This window comes from Crinia signifera, chromosome 4 (assembly GCF_055691185.1).
Source record: "Crinia signifera chromosome 4, ASM5569118v1, whole genome shotgun sequence".
NCBI classification, from domain to species: domain Eukaryota; kingdom Metazoa; phylum Chordata; class Amphibia; order Anura; family Myobatrachidae; genus Crinia; species Crinia signifera.
This window is the reverse complement of record NC_139220.1, coordinates 75,926,255-75,939,683: the sequence shown is the minus strand read 5'-3', so window position 1 is coordinate 75,939,683 and position 13,429 is coordinate 75,926,255. Positions and strand designations below refer to the sequence as shown.

The following is a 13,429-nucleotide window of genomic DNA, read 5'->3' as shown; positions in this document are numbered from 1 at the left end:
TTACAAATACGAATGTCTACACCATCGATAGAATACGACAGAAATCACCATTCAAAAGAATGGTGGTTTCTGATTTACTAAGCAGCCGTACTGATAATACGGCTGCTTAGTGGTGTAAAACACCCACGCAAATACGACAGGAAAATAGAACACCATTTTCATGTCGTATTTGCGTTTTAGCCTGCACGGATCAGTCACATCCGTGCAGGCTTCAGTGTAAAAAAATAGAAAAATTTTATAAATTTAAAAAAAAACGGCGTGGGGTCCCCCCCCACAGCCGAAACCAGCACCAGGCTGACAGAGGCTGGAGCCGGTAATTAAAAATCAGGGAACCCGACAAATAGGGGTTCCCTGATTTTTAACAACCAGCCCCAGGCTCCTGCTCTGGGGCTGGTTCCCAAAATACGGGGGACAAAATGACTAGGGGTCCCCCGTATTTTAAGAACCAGCCCCAGGCAAAACCAGCGAGCAGGGTAATGCCACAGCCGGGGGGAGACTTTTTATGCAAGTCCCCCCAGCCAAAGCATTAACCCTACCGACCAGTCAGCCTGGCCAGGGGCCCTGGGGGAGTGGGGACCCCCCCAATAAAGGGGTCCCCCCCCTCCAGGACTTACCTGACCAGGCTGAAGCCTGGTGCTGTCATCGATGCCCCTGGGCGGTGGGCATCGAGCTGATAGCGGTGTAAAAAATAGAAAAAACTATTGTTTTTTACTGTGGCACTACAAGTGCCAGCAAGCCTCCCCAGCAAGCTGGGACTTGGATAACCACAAGTCCCAGCCTGCTGGGCATTAAAGGGCCCGCTGGGTCTTGTAGTGCCACAGTAAAAAAAATAGTTAAATAAAACACACTGACACCCATTTTAAATAAAAGTTTAATACACACATTACATACATACTGATACTTACCTTTCTTGATCCCGTAGGTAGCCCTGGTCCTGATGTCCTGTGTCGTCCTCCAGGTCCATGTCGGCTGTCTGCGTCGTCCTCCAGGTCCATGTCGATGGTCCGTGTCGTCCTCCAGGTCCATGGCGGTGTCCGGGTCTGAAGAAATCCATGTTGGAGCTGTGGAAGGAAATCCTACTCACCTGGTCCTGCGCTGAAGAAGTCTTCTCTTGATCCGACGTAATCCAGGTAATCTTCACAGCTGTCGGCGCTCCCCGCTGTCTCCGCTGTCTCTGCATCGCGCTGAGGAGAGATGCTGAGATGTTTCATATTCGGCGCCTCTCCTCAGACTGAATTCTATTGGCCGCCTAGCAGGCCAATCAGGAGCCGACTTTCTCGGCTATATTAATATTACAGTAAATGCACACAAACACTAGTACAGCATAAATCAAACTAATAACCTGCAAATAATTAATGACTGTTTGCAATGAGCAGTACCAAGGAAATTGCAGCCCCTCTCAAGTCTAAGGCCAGTATTCAATGCCTCAGATTCGCCGTTTTTTTTCAGTGAATCTGGCAATTCCCTGGTTGAATGGCGAATTTTCTGTTAGAAAAAACAATTCGCCATATTCTATGGAGGCAATTCGCCATAAATGAACCACGAATGTCTGCCGATTCGCCGAAAATGATACTCCACAATTCGCCTGTGATTTTCAATGGGGTTTTCAGTGGAATTCGCCGACAGTGTATTCAATGCTCAATTCGAGTGCTGCATTCTCCATTGAAATTCGCCATGAGTCTCCGTTTAGCATTCGTCATCTTTTTTAGGTGAACTGTAATGTGTTCTTTTAAATTAAAGCGTTTTTTTTGTGTTAAAAAATCAGAATATTTTTTCTATGAAAGGGCATGCTATTTTTATTCATATACTTGCAGCACATGAATATATTTTCAATTTTTTTTTTTTTTTAAACAATATTTTTTTTTTTTTTTTTATTACACATTCGCCAGCACGGGAGCCGGAGCCGCTCATTAATATTCATATATTCACTGCACACTGGTTTCGATCATTACATAGGCACGATCGGGACCAGTGAGTGCAGCGGCTCCGACCCCAGCAGCACCCTGCCCTTCTGCTGGGGGTGAGGTGAGGGGAGGGAGGAGAGGGGACGGGAGGGGGGAGAGATATGCGGCTCCAGCAGTAGCAGACCTCTTGATGTCAGCGCTGGGGCTGCCGGAGGACTGCTGCTGCAGGCTGTGCGGGGGGGGGGAGGAAAGGGGGATTCGCCTCAGGGATTCGTCTGCCGCCTGCCGCCTGCCCCCCTCACTCATGCCGGGAGCCCCCACAGGGACGCAGCAGCAGCAGGCCTTTAGCTCCGGCAGCCACAGCACGGTGATGTCAGCGCTGGGGCTGCCGGAACTGGAGGACTGCTGCTGCGGGCTGTGCGCGCTGGGTGGGGTGGGGGGGGGGAATCGCCACTACCATTCCCCACTACCATTCGCCTGTATTCGAAGTCAGGGGCAGCGAGCCCCTGACGCATTGAATAGTGTGGGCTGGGGGAGCCACACGAATTCAAGATCAGCGATATTTGCTGGCGAGCGCACAGCGAATCCAAAACAGGATTCGCTACCTTGCGCTCGCCAGAGCATTGAATACCTGTCCTAAGGTAGGAGCCACCACTGGACATAACATGTTATTCAAACAACACAATACAAACATCTACAATAGTACAATAATACAACTATGGCCTGATTCAGACTTGACCACGCGGCTGTGAATTTGCAGCAGTCAGCGTTCACAAAGCCCTGCTAGAATGAAATCCCACCTTGTCAGGGCCGGCGCCACCACTAGGCAGGTCTAGGCATTTGCCTAGGGCGCCGGCCACTGGAGTAATGAGCCGCCGAGGAGAGGTACCATAGAAAGCTGGCTTCCCTCTCCCCATCCCGCCCATCAATCAACGTTGCCCTCCTCCCCCCCTTGACACGGTATAGGGTATAGCCAACAGTATCCGCCCGCACCCCCCCCCCACCCCCCGGAGCGCGGGTGCCCGCTGTGGTATCTCCCGCAAAACAGTCCTGTCCGTACCCATACCCCGCCCGCGCGCCCGCCGCAGTATCGCCCGCACCCCCACTCCCCCCCGGAGCGCGCCCAGGGGGTGCATCAGGCGGAGGATTTTCCTGGGGCGGGGGGAGGCTTGCACCGGCCCTGCACCTTGTGAATGAATGTGCATGCTGATGGTATGGATGTGTACAGCTACACTATTCTTCGGAGCCGTACGAAAAGGGAAATGCTTTGCAACTGAAGACTTAAGTACAAAATCTGACATGCAGGACTCCCGGGAAGCTGCCGGGAAATTCAAGGGATATCAGACAGAATTTCAAACGTCAGATAAATTGCCCTAGTGTATGGCCACCTTCATGTCCTTGCACAGATATCCTAAAAATTGGTTCAGCTGCCATTTTTCTAGCAATTTCTGCAGTGCTGCTGCCATCATCATGGGACCCCATGAATCCCAGGGGGCCTGCACCGCACACACTTCACCCATTCCTTTAATAATTACCCCTCCCGAGTCCCATGATGAAGGCAGCAGCGTTGTGGAAATTGCTGAAAAAATGGGTGTGGCATCCACTATTGTTTGAGTCTCCAGCTTTCAAACTGCAGACAAGAAAATCCTGTGGTTTGGCTCTGCAGATCTTTAGGCGCCAAGTAAAAATCTTTAAAAACATGGAAATTGACAATAACCTTTCTAAGAAGATAGTGATTATTGAGGAGCATTGTCAGCTGGTACTTTCCAATTCTGTAGCTATTCTGTATACTGTTAGTGTTACATCAGGATATATTGAATTTTAGAGGAAAAGAATATAATAAATGATTTATTGATCATATTTGTAAACAGGCACAGAGTTTACAGGCCTGATTCAGACCCATTTGCTCAGCTGCGAATTTGCAGCCCAAGCACTGATCAAAAGACAGATCCTGAGCGTGGTCTGCAGTGCACAAGACATCCATGTGAACAAAGCCAGCAATGGATAGCCATTGCTGGCTGTTCACATGGTGATTGACAGCCGGGGGGTGTTTGTAGGCTTTTCTGGGAGCATCGCCTAAAAACGCAGGCAGCGCCCGGCTGCGGGGACGTCAGCAGTGGCCTCCATCTCCCCCGGTGATTGCTGCACCATGCCATATAAAAACATGGTGCAATTTGAACTACATGTGATGCATTTTGAACTGAAAGGTTCACAACGCATGTGACCATGGCACCGTGTATGGGCACCATAAGTCTAGACTTACTAAAAAAGCCAGGTCCTTTTTCAAGACATCAATATACTGAGTTCAATACACTGTCAGTAAATCAATCAATAATTCTGTCACAGCTGTTATAAGTAACAAGTCACAAAACAGAAATAGTGTAACCAGGTCACTCTCTTAATACAGAAATAGGAAAGTGCCAGTTTATTAGTTATAAACAATCATCATAGCATATAGCATCATAGCATAGCATAGAATATACCTACTTAAGCAAGCTAAATTCCTATAGGTTGATTATCATACCTATTCCCTGTCTCTCATACACAGAATACCCTGATTGTTCTCGTATAATAGCTGTTATTGACATTTCTACTGATACATTTGTGGATACATTCCCAAACCAGAAACATCTTGTCCCTTGTCTTGTGGCCTTTCTCACATGATCCTGTCTTCTAATCTGCTCGTAATTGCAACTTACTTAACACAGGAATGTTAAGGCCATCTCTTGTACGTGGAGTTTTGAACAACAATCTTCACTAAAGGTTATTTTATCTAAAGTTAAAATAGAGTCCCTTAAACAAAATGGAGTTATCTTTAACAACTCAGCGGCTGTGAGCATGGGAAAAACAATTAGATGGTGAGTAATTGCGAATGGTTTTCCCACTGTATTCACAGCCGTGCACAGGGGTGGGGGGAGACTGCGGCAAGGCAGCATTTCCTTGATCGCTGGGCCCTATTTGTAGAACAATGCATTTTTTGTGTAGCATGTGTGTAAGAAAATATTATTTATTAGATAATTTAAAAGTTTTCTTTCTTTGGTCTGAGTTTAAAGAACTGTAACACAGAAAGTGTACTGATAAGCATTTACTTCATTGTGGAAAGGACTGATGTGAATATAACTCTATAACACTCTATGTGAAGCGCAGAGCAAAATATATGTGCTATATAAAAAATAATTACATGGGGTGTGGCCTAGCGAGACAAGGAGACAGACATGTCCCATGTATTTTTCCCAATAGATTGTACGCTTGTGAGCAGGGCCCTAATACTTTTGACTGTCTGTAAATACCTAGTTTGTTGTATTACTGTCTCCTATTGTAAAGCGCAATCGAATATGCTGCGATATATAAGAAACGGTTAATAAATAAATATATCTCCTGCTTGTCACAGGCTTTCTAATACCCGGAATCCCTTTGGAGCAACTGTACCCAGCATTTAACTTCCCTCCCTGGTCCCTGTATATAGCAGAAACTGCATAGCGAAGTTACCCGGCTCTAGGCCTACAACTTGAGGACTGTGCTCCCCCTTCAGCCAGGACCTTGTCTGTCTGCACTCAAAGACCAGAAGTTGCACCCCGGGTGGCGGTGCTTCTAGGAGGCTGTGAAAATGGACGCCATGTGACAGTGGGATCAAAGTGACAGTGGGTTCACCTTCTTCTCCAGCGGCTGCTTGTTTGGCGGTGCCCAGTCGTTGGTCTCTGGCAACAGGAGGCCCTCCTGTGACCTGCAAACACACTACACTGTTGGCTATCTTGCTTTGGCCCTGACGGCCTCAAGAATACCTCCCAACATGGCCCTCTCCTGGAGGGACACAATGCTCTGCTTCTGGACTTTCCTCTTAATGTATGATTGAGAGGGTCATGTTGGGAGGTATGGCCTCCAATCCAGCTCTCTTTTCCCTGCCTTCTGAATATCACCCCTTCTTGGTTAAAGGACAGCTATATCACTTGCTATGAGTCACAGTAGAAGCCTTATTTATGTAGTGGGAACCTTTATAGAGGCTATATAAATTTCCACCTTTAATATCTACTCTATAGGGATACTGCACTATCCTACGTCTCTACATTTCTGTCTCGGCAGGGACTGACGGGGAGCTCCATCAGAAGTGGACACGGGAGCATCTCGTGCATGTGTGCCCCTTCAGGCGGCTGGCATGGGCTGGCAGTTGGTGATGCAACCGCCAGTCCTCCATTGAATGATGGTGGCTCTAGCTGTATCTTCCTTCTTGGAACAGAAGTGGGCACTCCTGAAGGATTCGATAGATTTGATTATCACCCAACTTAACTAACATGAACAATGCATTTCAGAAGTTGAAAAATGCATTTCTGACTCACATGACTCTGGAGAAGAATGTGAAGACTCTAACCTCTGTTCAAGATAAATTGGAAATTCCGTGAGGATAATCGGAATTCTGGAATCAGTAAAGTCTCAGGAACTTATGCAATTTGCCACTCAATGGCTTCCCCTTGAGCTGGGCTTATATATATTATATATTTTATATATTATATATTTACAGCTCTTACTTACATGGCTCAGGGTTGGTATACTGTAGGTTGATTTGGCAAGGTCAGTGACAAATACTCTTATGAGCCAAACAGCGCTCAAGATGTCATTTGGAACATTGAGGGTTTCAACTGTCCTGTCAAAGGAAAGAAAATATTGGCCTCTCTCGAATGATTAGTTTTCCTCAAGGAGACCCATTGGAAGTCCTCTGATTTAAACATGCTTAGAGACTCCTGGATAGGTAGTTTTAAAGCAGCTTCATATTCTGCTAAGTGATGAGGGGTGTTGATATTATTTCATAAGAATTTGCAATAACAAATTAATGATACTCTTTGTAATGTTGAAGGTGAATGCTTCCTTTTTTGCTACCTTATACTCTAAATTACAGGACTGGGTGGAAGGGGAAATTATACTCTGTGGTGATTTCAACTGGGTCCAATCTCTAGGTCTAGATAGATTACCATTTACTGTACTTCCTCAGCCCTTTCTCACTCTCATTGTTGTCTGATTCCCTCCAGCTCTGTGACCTTTGACGTGCTCATTACCCAAGATCTCCTACTTGAAGATTCCCTTCTTATTTACAAAAATCCTCTGATTTCCGTACACATTTAGAGCTGACGTTCCTGAAGTATGTTGATGATAAAAATAGTATTCACATACTGTAGATGATATCAATTTGTTTTGGTCAGCTTCTATGCCAGTAATACGATGACAGATAATGGAGTATGTACCTTATTCAGGTCCGTTCGCAACTGCTGTTCATTCGCACGGAGACTGATGTTTTGTTACGGCATATGCAGTTTTGTACATGTGCGTGCACCCACTGAAAATACACGGAAAGCTGGCAGGGGGGTGGAGAGGGGTGTGGGGCCACGGGCAGCCCCATTAGCATATGTGAACATCCAGCATTTTATGGGCATTCTTATGAGAACGACGGGGGTGGGCAGCTGAATGTGCAAGAATATAGGGTGCCTCAGACAACTCTTACATATGAATGCAGGTTCCATATCATTCGATGGTGGGCGTTCCCTTGCATGCTGTGAATGGATGTCTATGCAAAACATCCATTCACAGCCAGTACAAAGGAACACACCTTGCGAATGGAGTGCCACCATTCGCAAGGCGGGGTTAGGCTGACTCACAAGGATGCGTATACACATGAATCACCTAGAATAACCCCTATGTCTCTAGGAAACGTCGCTTTTTGAGCACACAATTGCATGAGTTACGTGTGAAACTAATACAAGCATATGGCACCTTACTGTTGCATGATACTATTGAAAGCCGTGTGACCTATAAGACAACTAAGCAATCGTATGATATATTATGTACTGAAAAGGCTCAATATACATATAACTTTCAATGTAATAAATATATTAGGGGATGGAATAAATTGGGCAAGGTACTGGCTAACTTAATTCGATCATACTAAAGTCCTTCATACATTCTCTAATTACATATAACTGATGATAATGTGACCACTGACCCTACTATTATATCCAACACCTTTTATATAACTCCTTATAGGACTCCCCTGCTGATGCCCCCACCTTAGGGGTTGACTTTCTTAGGAGAGCTCATTTACCTGAATTCACAGAAGAAGAAAGAGAATCTCTAATGGTGCCAATTACTAAAATGGAATTACTTTTACTTTTGCAATTTAAAAAAAAAGGGAAAATCTCCAGGTCCTTATGGCTTTGGGGCTGAGTACTACAAATTGCTCGCTCCACATCTAGTTCCCCATTTAACTGCTTTATTTAATTCCTTACTGCAGGGTAACCCTCCTCCGACAGATTTTAATCAGGCTTTGCAACCACATCTGAATTAGGCCCAGTGTCTCCATTGTACAGGACCTCTAGGATAGCTATGGTTAGCACAGGGGTATGGATCATCGGGTCGACAGAAGTTAGGTCTACAGTCATTAGGTCGATTACTATAGATTGACAGTCACTAGGTTGACACATAAAATAGGTCAACATGCATGGTCAACATGGTCATTAGGTCGACACAATCATTATGTCGACATGTAATTGTTCACAGTTTTTTAGTGTCAACAGTATGTTGACTTAAGTCAACATGGCATCCCCTCGCATAAGTATGTGTCCTGCTTCAGGCAGGGTGCCTCGCTACAGTCGGCACACTATTATATTCTGGCTTTATGACCACTTGGATAGCAAAGTATATAAAAAAAAACCACCTTTTCCATCTCGACCTAGTTATTGTGTCAACCTAATGACCATGTCGACCATGCTTGTGGACCTGGTGTGGTCATCCTTAGCACAGTACATGGGAGGGATAACTCTGATGTTTTCAGCTGGAAAGTAACAAACAACAGTAACATACTATTTCACTACTGTATTTTTTATTTTATTTTTTTAAGAATAAAAAAGCTATTATGCCTCTACTGATCTGCAGGGTTTACCTACTTTAATGAAACTGAGCTGACAAGCACAAGAAGCTGGTTAAATAGCTAATTATTTAACATAGAAACAGCTTTGGTTCTACTAATAAAGCCCTGAGGCCAAAGTGATAACTACATTTTATTACATCTATTTATTTTTCACTTAATTTAGTGGAGTTATTGTTGTAGGATCAGCGCGCTGGGTCAGCAGCTACTCGTTTTTCATCATAGAAAACAGTATTCACAGTCACCACATATTACTAAGTGCTGCATTTTTCACTTACAAATACATATTTAATGAAGTACCCCTGAACAATGAGTATAAAGATTATGGGGGAAATGTGATAGGATGCGTGATTCAGAAAGTGAGAGTTTTGGTAAGAAATAGCCAGGTTTTTTTAAAAAGTGGCAATCATTTACACTGCAAAATCAAATTGATTTTGCAGTGTAAATGATTGCCACTTTAAAAAAAAATTGAGATTGCTTACCAAATCTCTCACTTTCTGAATCTCTCATCCTATTAAGTTTCATTATACACATTTAAGAGTTGTGACAATGCAACAAGAATCCATGCTTTGGTTTACACATTGCCATCTTTATGATGTAACTAAAAATAGGATTTGATACCTCATGATTTTTTTCCAATCTTTCCCATTTTTACCATCTAATTCCTGTGTTCCTGAGAAAACTATAGGTGTTTCAGCCTGTTTGCAGCCCATACTGTAGCATTGGTGTATGTAAAAGTCTTCTGCTTCTGTAGCCCATACAATGTGATGTTTCTTGATAGGCCATCTAAATTGGTCAATAATTCAGATTATCTTTAATCTGATGCATTATTGCATCAAGAGCTAGATTAGGGGGGGGGGGGGGGCTGCTGCTGCCAGGCTATCTGCCGGGTGCTGCTTCAGGGTGAAAGGTGTGTGACTGAGGGCACAACGATGCAGTGGCAGCACAGGCTACGGGACCGGAAGAACAGCTGGTCTCTCTGTGTCTTCCTCAGCTACCACAGGCTACAGATGGAAGGGACACCTGGCCAAATGATGTATCTGTGGATGCCAATGAATGAGAGTAAGGCCACAATGAGAGGGATCCCAGAAACCGGAGATCGAGAACTGTAGTGCAATAAGACAAATTGGATACAAAGTATTTCCCACAAGCAACCTTTTTCAAGCATTGGAGGGACAGATTAGACATCAGGAGTCACCCCCCCAGTAGCCTAACCCTAACAATACACCTCCCACAGCCTAACCATACCCACCCCCCTCCCAGAGTTAACAAGAGAGGATGGGCCCATCTTCATTAAATACCCCGGGCTCCCTAAAAGCTTAATACAGCCCCGGTTGCATCAAAGTCCGACCACTCTTAATTCAACTTAAGACATCTTACAGTGTCAACCACAGACCTTGTGTTCAGAAACATATGTTTGCCTGCTGCTTTACTTTACTAACAGTTTCCCTTGAACAGTTCTCCAGTGACCCATTTTATTAATGCTTGCACCACTGTATAATGGGTTATCAGGGTTTAATGTGAAAGCATCGGGTCCGACCCAAATTTGCGAAGTAAAAGGGTTATGAATGATACCAGTAACCAGGTTTAAAGACCACATGATAATATAATTCAGAGATCTTGTTTACATATATTTGCAAATACATGGGTAAACCCCCAAGCCATCTGTCAAGGTGTCTCTGAGTCCCTATTGCTATATCGGTGCGGCTGCGGCACCACAAAAATCAGCATACACCAGAAAGCCCAAAGCAACACACCAGTGAGAAAACTAAAGTGTTAATAAATGTCAGTGTTAAGAAGCTAGAGCTATATACAAAAAGTGATGCAACATTGATAAATGTTTTCCAAATTAATGGAAACTTTTTCTTAGGCTTACTAGTAGAGAGAATTTGAAGAGGTCAAACAGACACTATAGCCCTCATCTAATTCTTTACTACACTGTTTAGGCCCAATTCCAACTGTTTTTGGCAGCTAAACAGTGTTGTGCCTGGTTAGAAGTTTTATTTGAGACCACCTGCTAATATCAGTTCCTGAAGGTCTTAATACATTACCAACACATGCTTTTCTTCTCTCCAGAAATACAGTTTGGAAACCTTTACATTAGATTACGTGTAGATAGAATCAAAGAGGGCAAACAAAGTTATTGTACTTCACATACAGCCATAGCACACTGGATAGGCCCTACCTCATTTGATCTTGGCAGCTAAGCAGTGTCGGGCCTGGTTAGTTCTTTGGTGGCAGACCGCATGGGAACACCAAGTGCTGAATTTTTTTTTACATTACTGGCAAATGCTTTTCTTTTTCCAGCTTTTATAATTGGAAACTTTTTCTTAGGCTTACTAGTAGAGAGAATTTGAAGAGATCAAAAAGACACTATAGCCCTCATCTTATTCTTTACCACACTGTTTAGGACCAATTCCAACTGCTTAACAATGTTGTGCCTGGTCAGTAGTTTTATTTAGATCACCTGATAATACCAGGTCCTGTAGGTCTTTTTACATTACCAACATATGATGTTTTTCTCTAGAACAATCCAGTTTAAAACGTATTCATTACATTACTATAAATAGAAGTAGAAGTGGGCAAACAAAGTGATCAGTTTTCACCTAGAGCTACTGTATACCACACTGGATAAGCCAAATCTCATCTGATCTTGGCAGCTAAGCAGTGTTGGGCCTGTTTAGTACTTGGGAGGGAGACCATGTGGCCCACCAGGTGCCGTAGGTATTTTGACATTACTGGCAAAAGCTTTTTTTTCTCCAGCTATTCAAATTGGAGACTTTATCTTAGGCTTACTTGTAGAAAGAATTGGTAGAGGTCAAACAGACACTATAGCCCTCATCTAATTATTTTCCACACTGTTTAGGCCCAATTCCAACTGTATTTGGCAGCTTAACAGTGTTGTGCCTGGTTAGAAGTTTTATTTGACACCACCTGCTAATATCAGTTCCTGAAAGTCTTTATACATTACCAACACATGCTTTTCTTCTCTCCAGCAATACAGTTTGGAAACTTTTTCATTAGATTACGTGCAGATAGAATTAAAAGAGGGTAAACAAAGTTACAGTATTGTACTTCACATACAGCCATAGCACACTGGATAGGCCCAATCTTGTCCGATCTTGGCAGCTAAGCAGTGTTGGGCCTGGTTAGTACTTGGGTGGGTGAACATCAGATTCTGCCGGATTTTTGACATTACTGGCAAATGCTTTTATTTCCCCAGCTATTCAAATGGAAAACTTTTTTGGGGATTACTAGTAGAGAGAATAGGAAGAGGTCAAAAGGACACTATAGCCCTCATCTAATTCTTTACCACACTATTTTGCCCCAATTCCAACATTGTTTGCCCTCTTCTTCCAAGTTGAAGAGGACAAACAATGTTATCGGTTTTCATCTACAGCCATACCACACTGGATAGGCCCAATCTCATCCGATGTTGGCAGCTAAGCATTGTTGGGTCTGGTTAGTACTTTTGTGGGCGACCACGTAGGAACACCAGGTGCTGTAGGTTTTTTTTTTTTATATATAGTCTTTATTTAGTTTTTTTCAAGAGAAATAAAGTCATTACATACGTTTGGAACATGTATAATCATACAGATTGGGTACAACTGGACAAAAAATACAAGCAGTATAATATAACCACACATGCGTCATGTTTCGTCCTTATATAGTAGAAAATAACCTCTTTATAGTGTCCAATCTGGTGAGTTATCCTGAACATACTATTATGGTACTCTAGATATCGTAACACTTAAAATAACAAGACACAGGAAATAGAAGGGGTGAGGGCAGTATTTGGGAAAGAACATAAGGGGGAGGGAGAAGTGATTAAGGTTATGTAGAAATAGTAAATGCGTTGACTGTATATTGTAGATTTCACATTTTCCGGTCGGTATACTAGATAGTATGCAGAGTTCGATTAAGAGGGGTCAGATGGTATATGGCCTTTATAGGTAATAGAAGATTTAAAATCGAGCCAGGGTAGCCAGGTAGCCATGTAATCCGAATGTTTTTCTAGTGCTGAATAGTAAATGTCCTCCATGGCTCTATAGAACTCTATTCTCTGGAACCATTCCCAGATCATAGGAGGATCTGTAGACCTCCAATGGACCGGTACCACCATTCTTGCTGCGTTATTAAGGTGTTTAAGAAGGGATTGTTTATATTTTGTTAAAGGGATGGTGGTGTGGGAAAGTAGCCAAAAATCAAGGTTATCATTGACTTGGAACCCCAGTATTTCAGAGGAAATTTTTATGACCTTGTTCCAAAAGACCGCGATCCGGGGGCAGTCCCACCATATATGTATCAGTGTTCCTCTGTCTCTGTCGCACTGCCAGCAGAGAGGAGAAACCAAGGGGAAAAACTTATGTATTAACAGGGGGGCATTGATATCATCTAGTAAATTGTTTCTACTGTGTTTCCACCACCTCCAAACTCATAGAACAAAGTGCCATAATATCACATTGTTTTTTCCAGTTTATGCGTATCCCCCTGGGAGAAAGATCAGAGTCCCAAGCCGCACAAAAGGAAGGGACATCGATGGTATAACTGTGAATAACAATCTTATATATTGTTGATATGACATGGACGGGCTCCGAAGAGTGGGAACACAGCA

The 13,429-nt window shown here is 43.5% G+C and overlaps 1 pseudogene; it reads left to right on the top strand.

The window, feature by feature from the left end:
• Positions 1–12,206: 12,206 nt before the first annotated feature.
• LOC146077269 (5S ribosomal RNA) lies at positions 12,207–12,325 on the top strand (annotated as a pseudogene).
• The last annotated feature ends 1,104 nt before the right edge of the window (positions 12,326–13,429 follow it).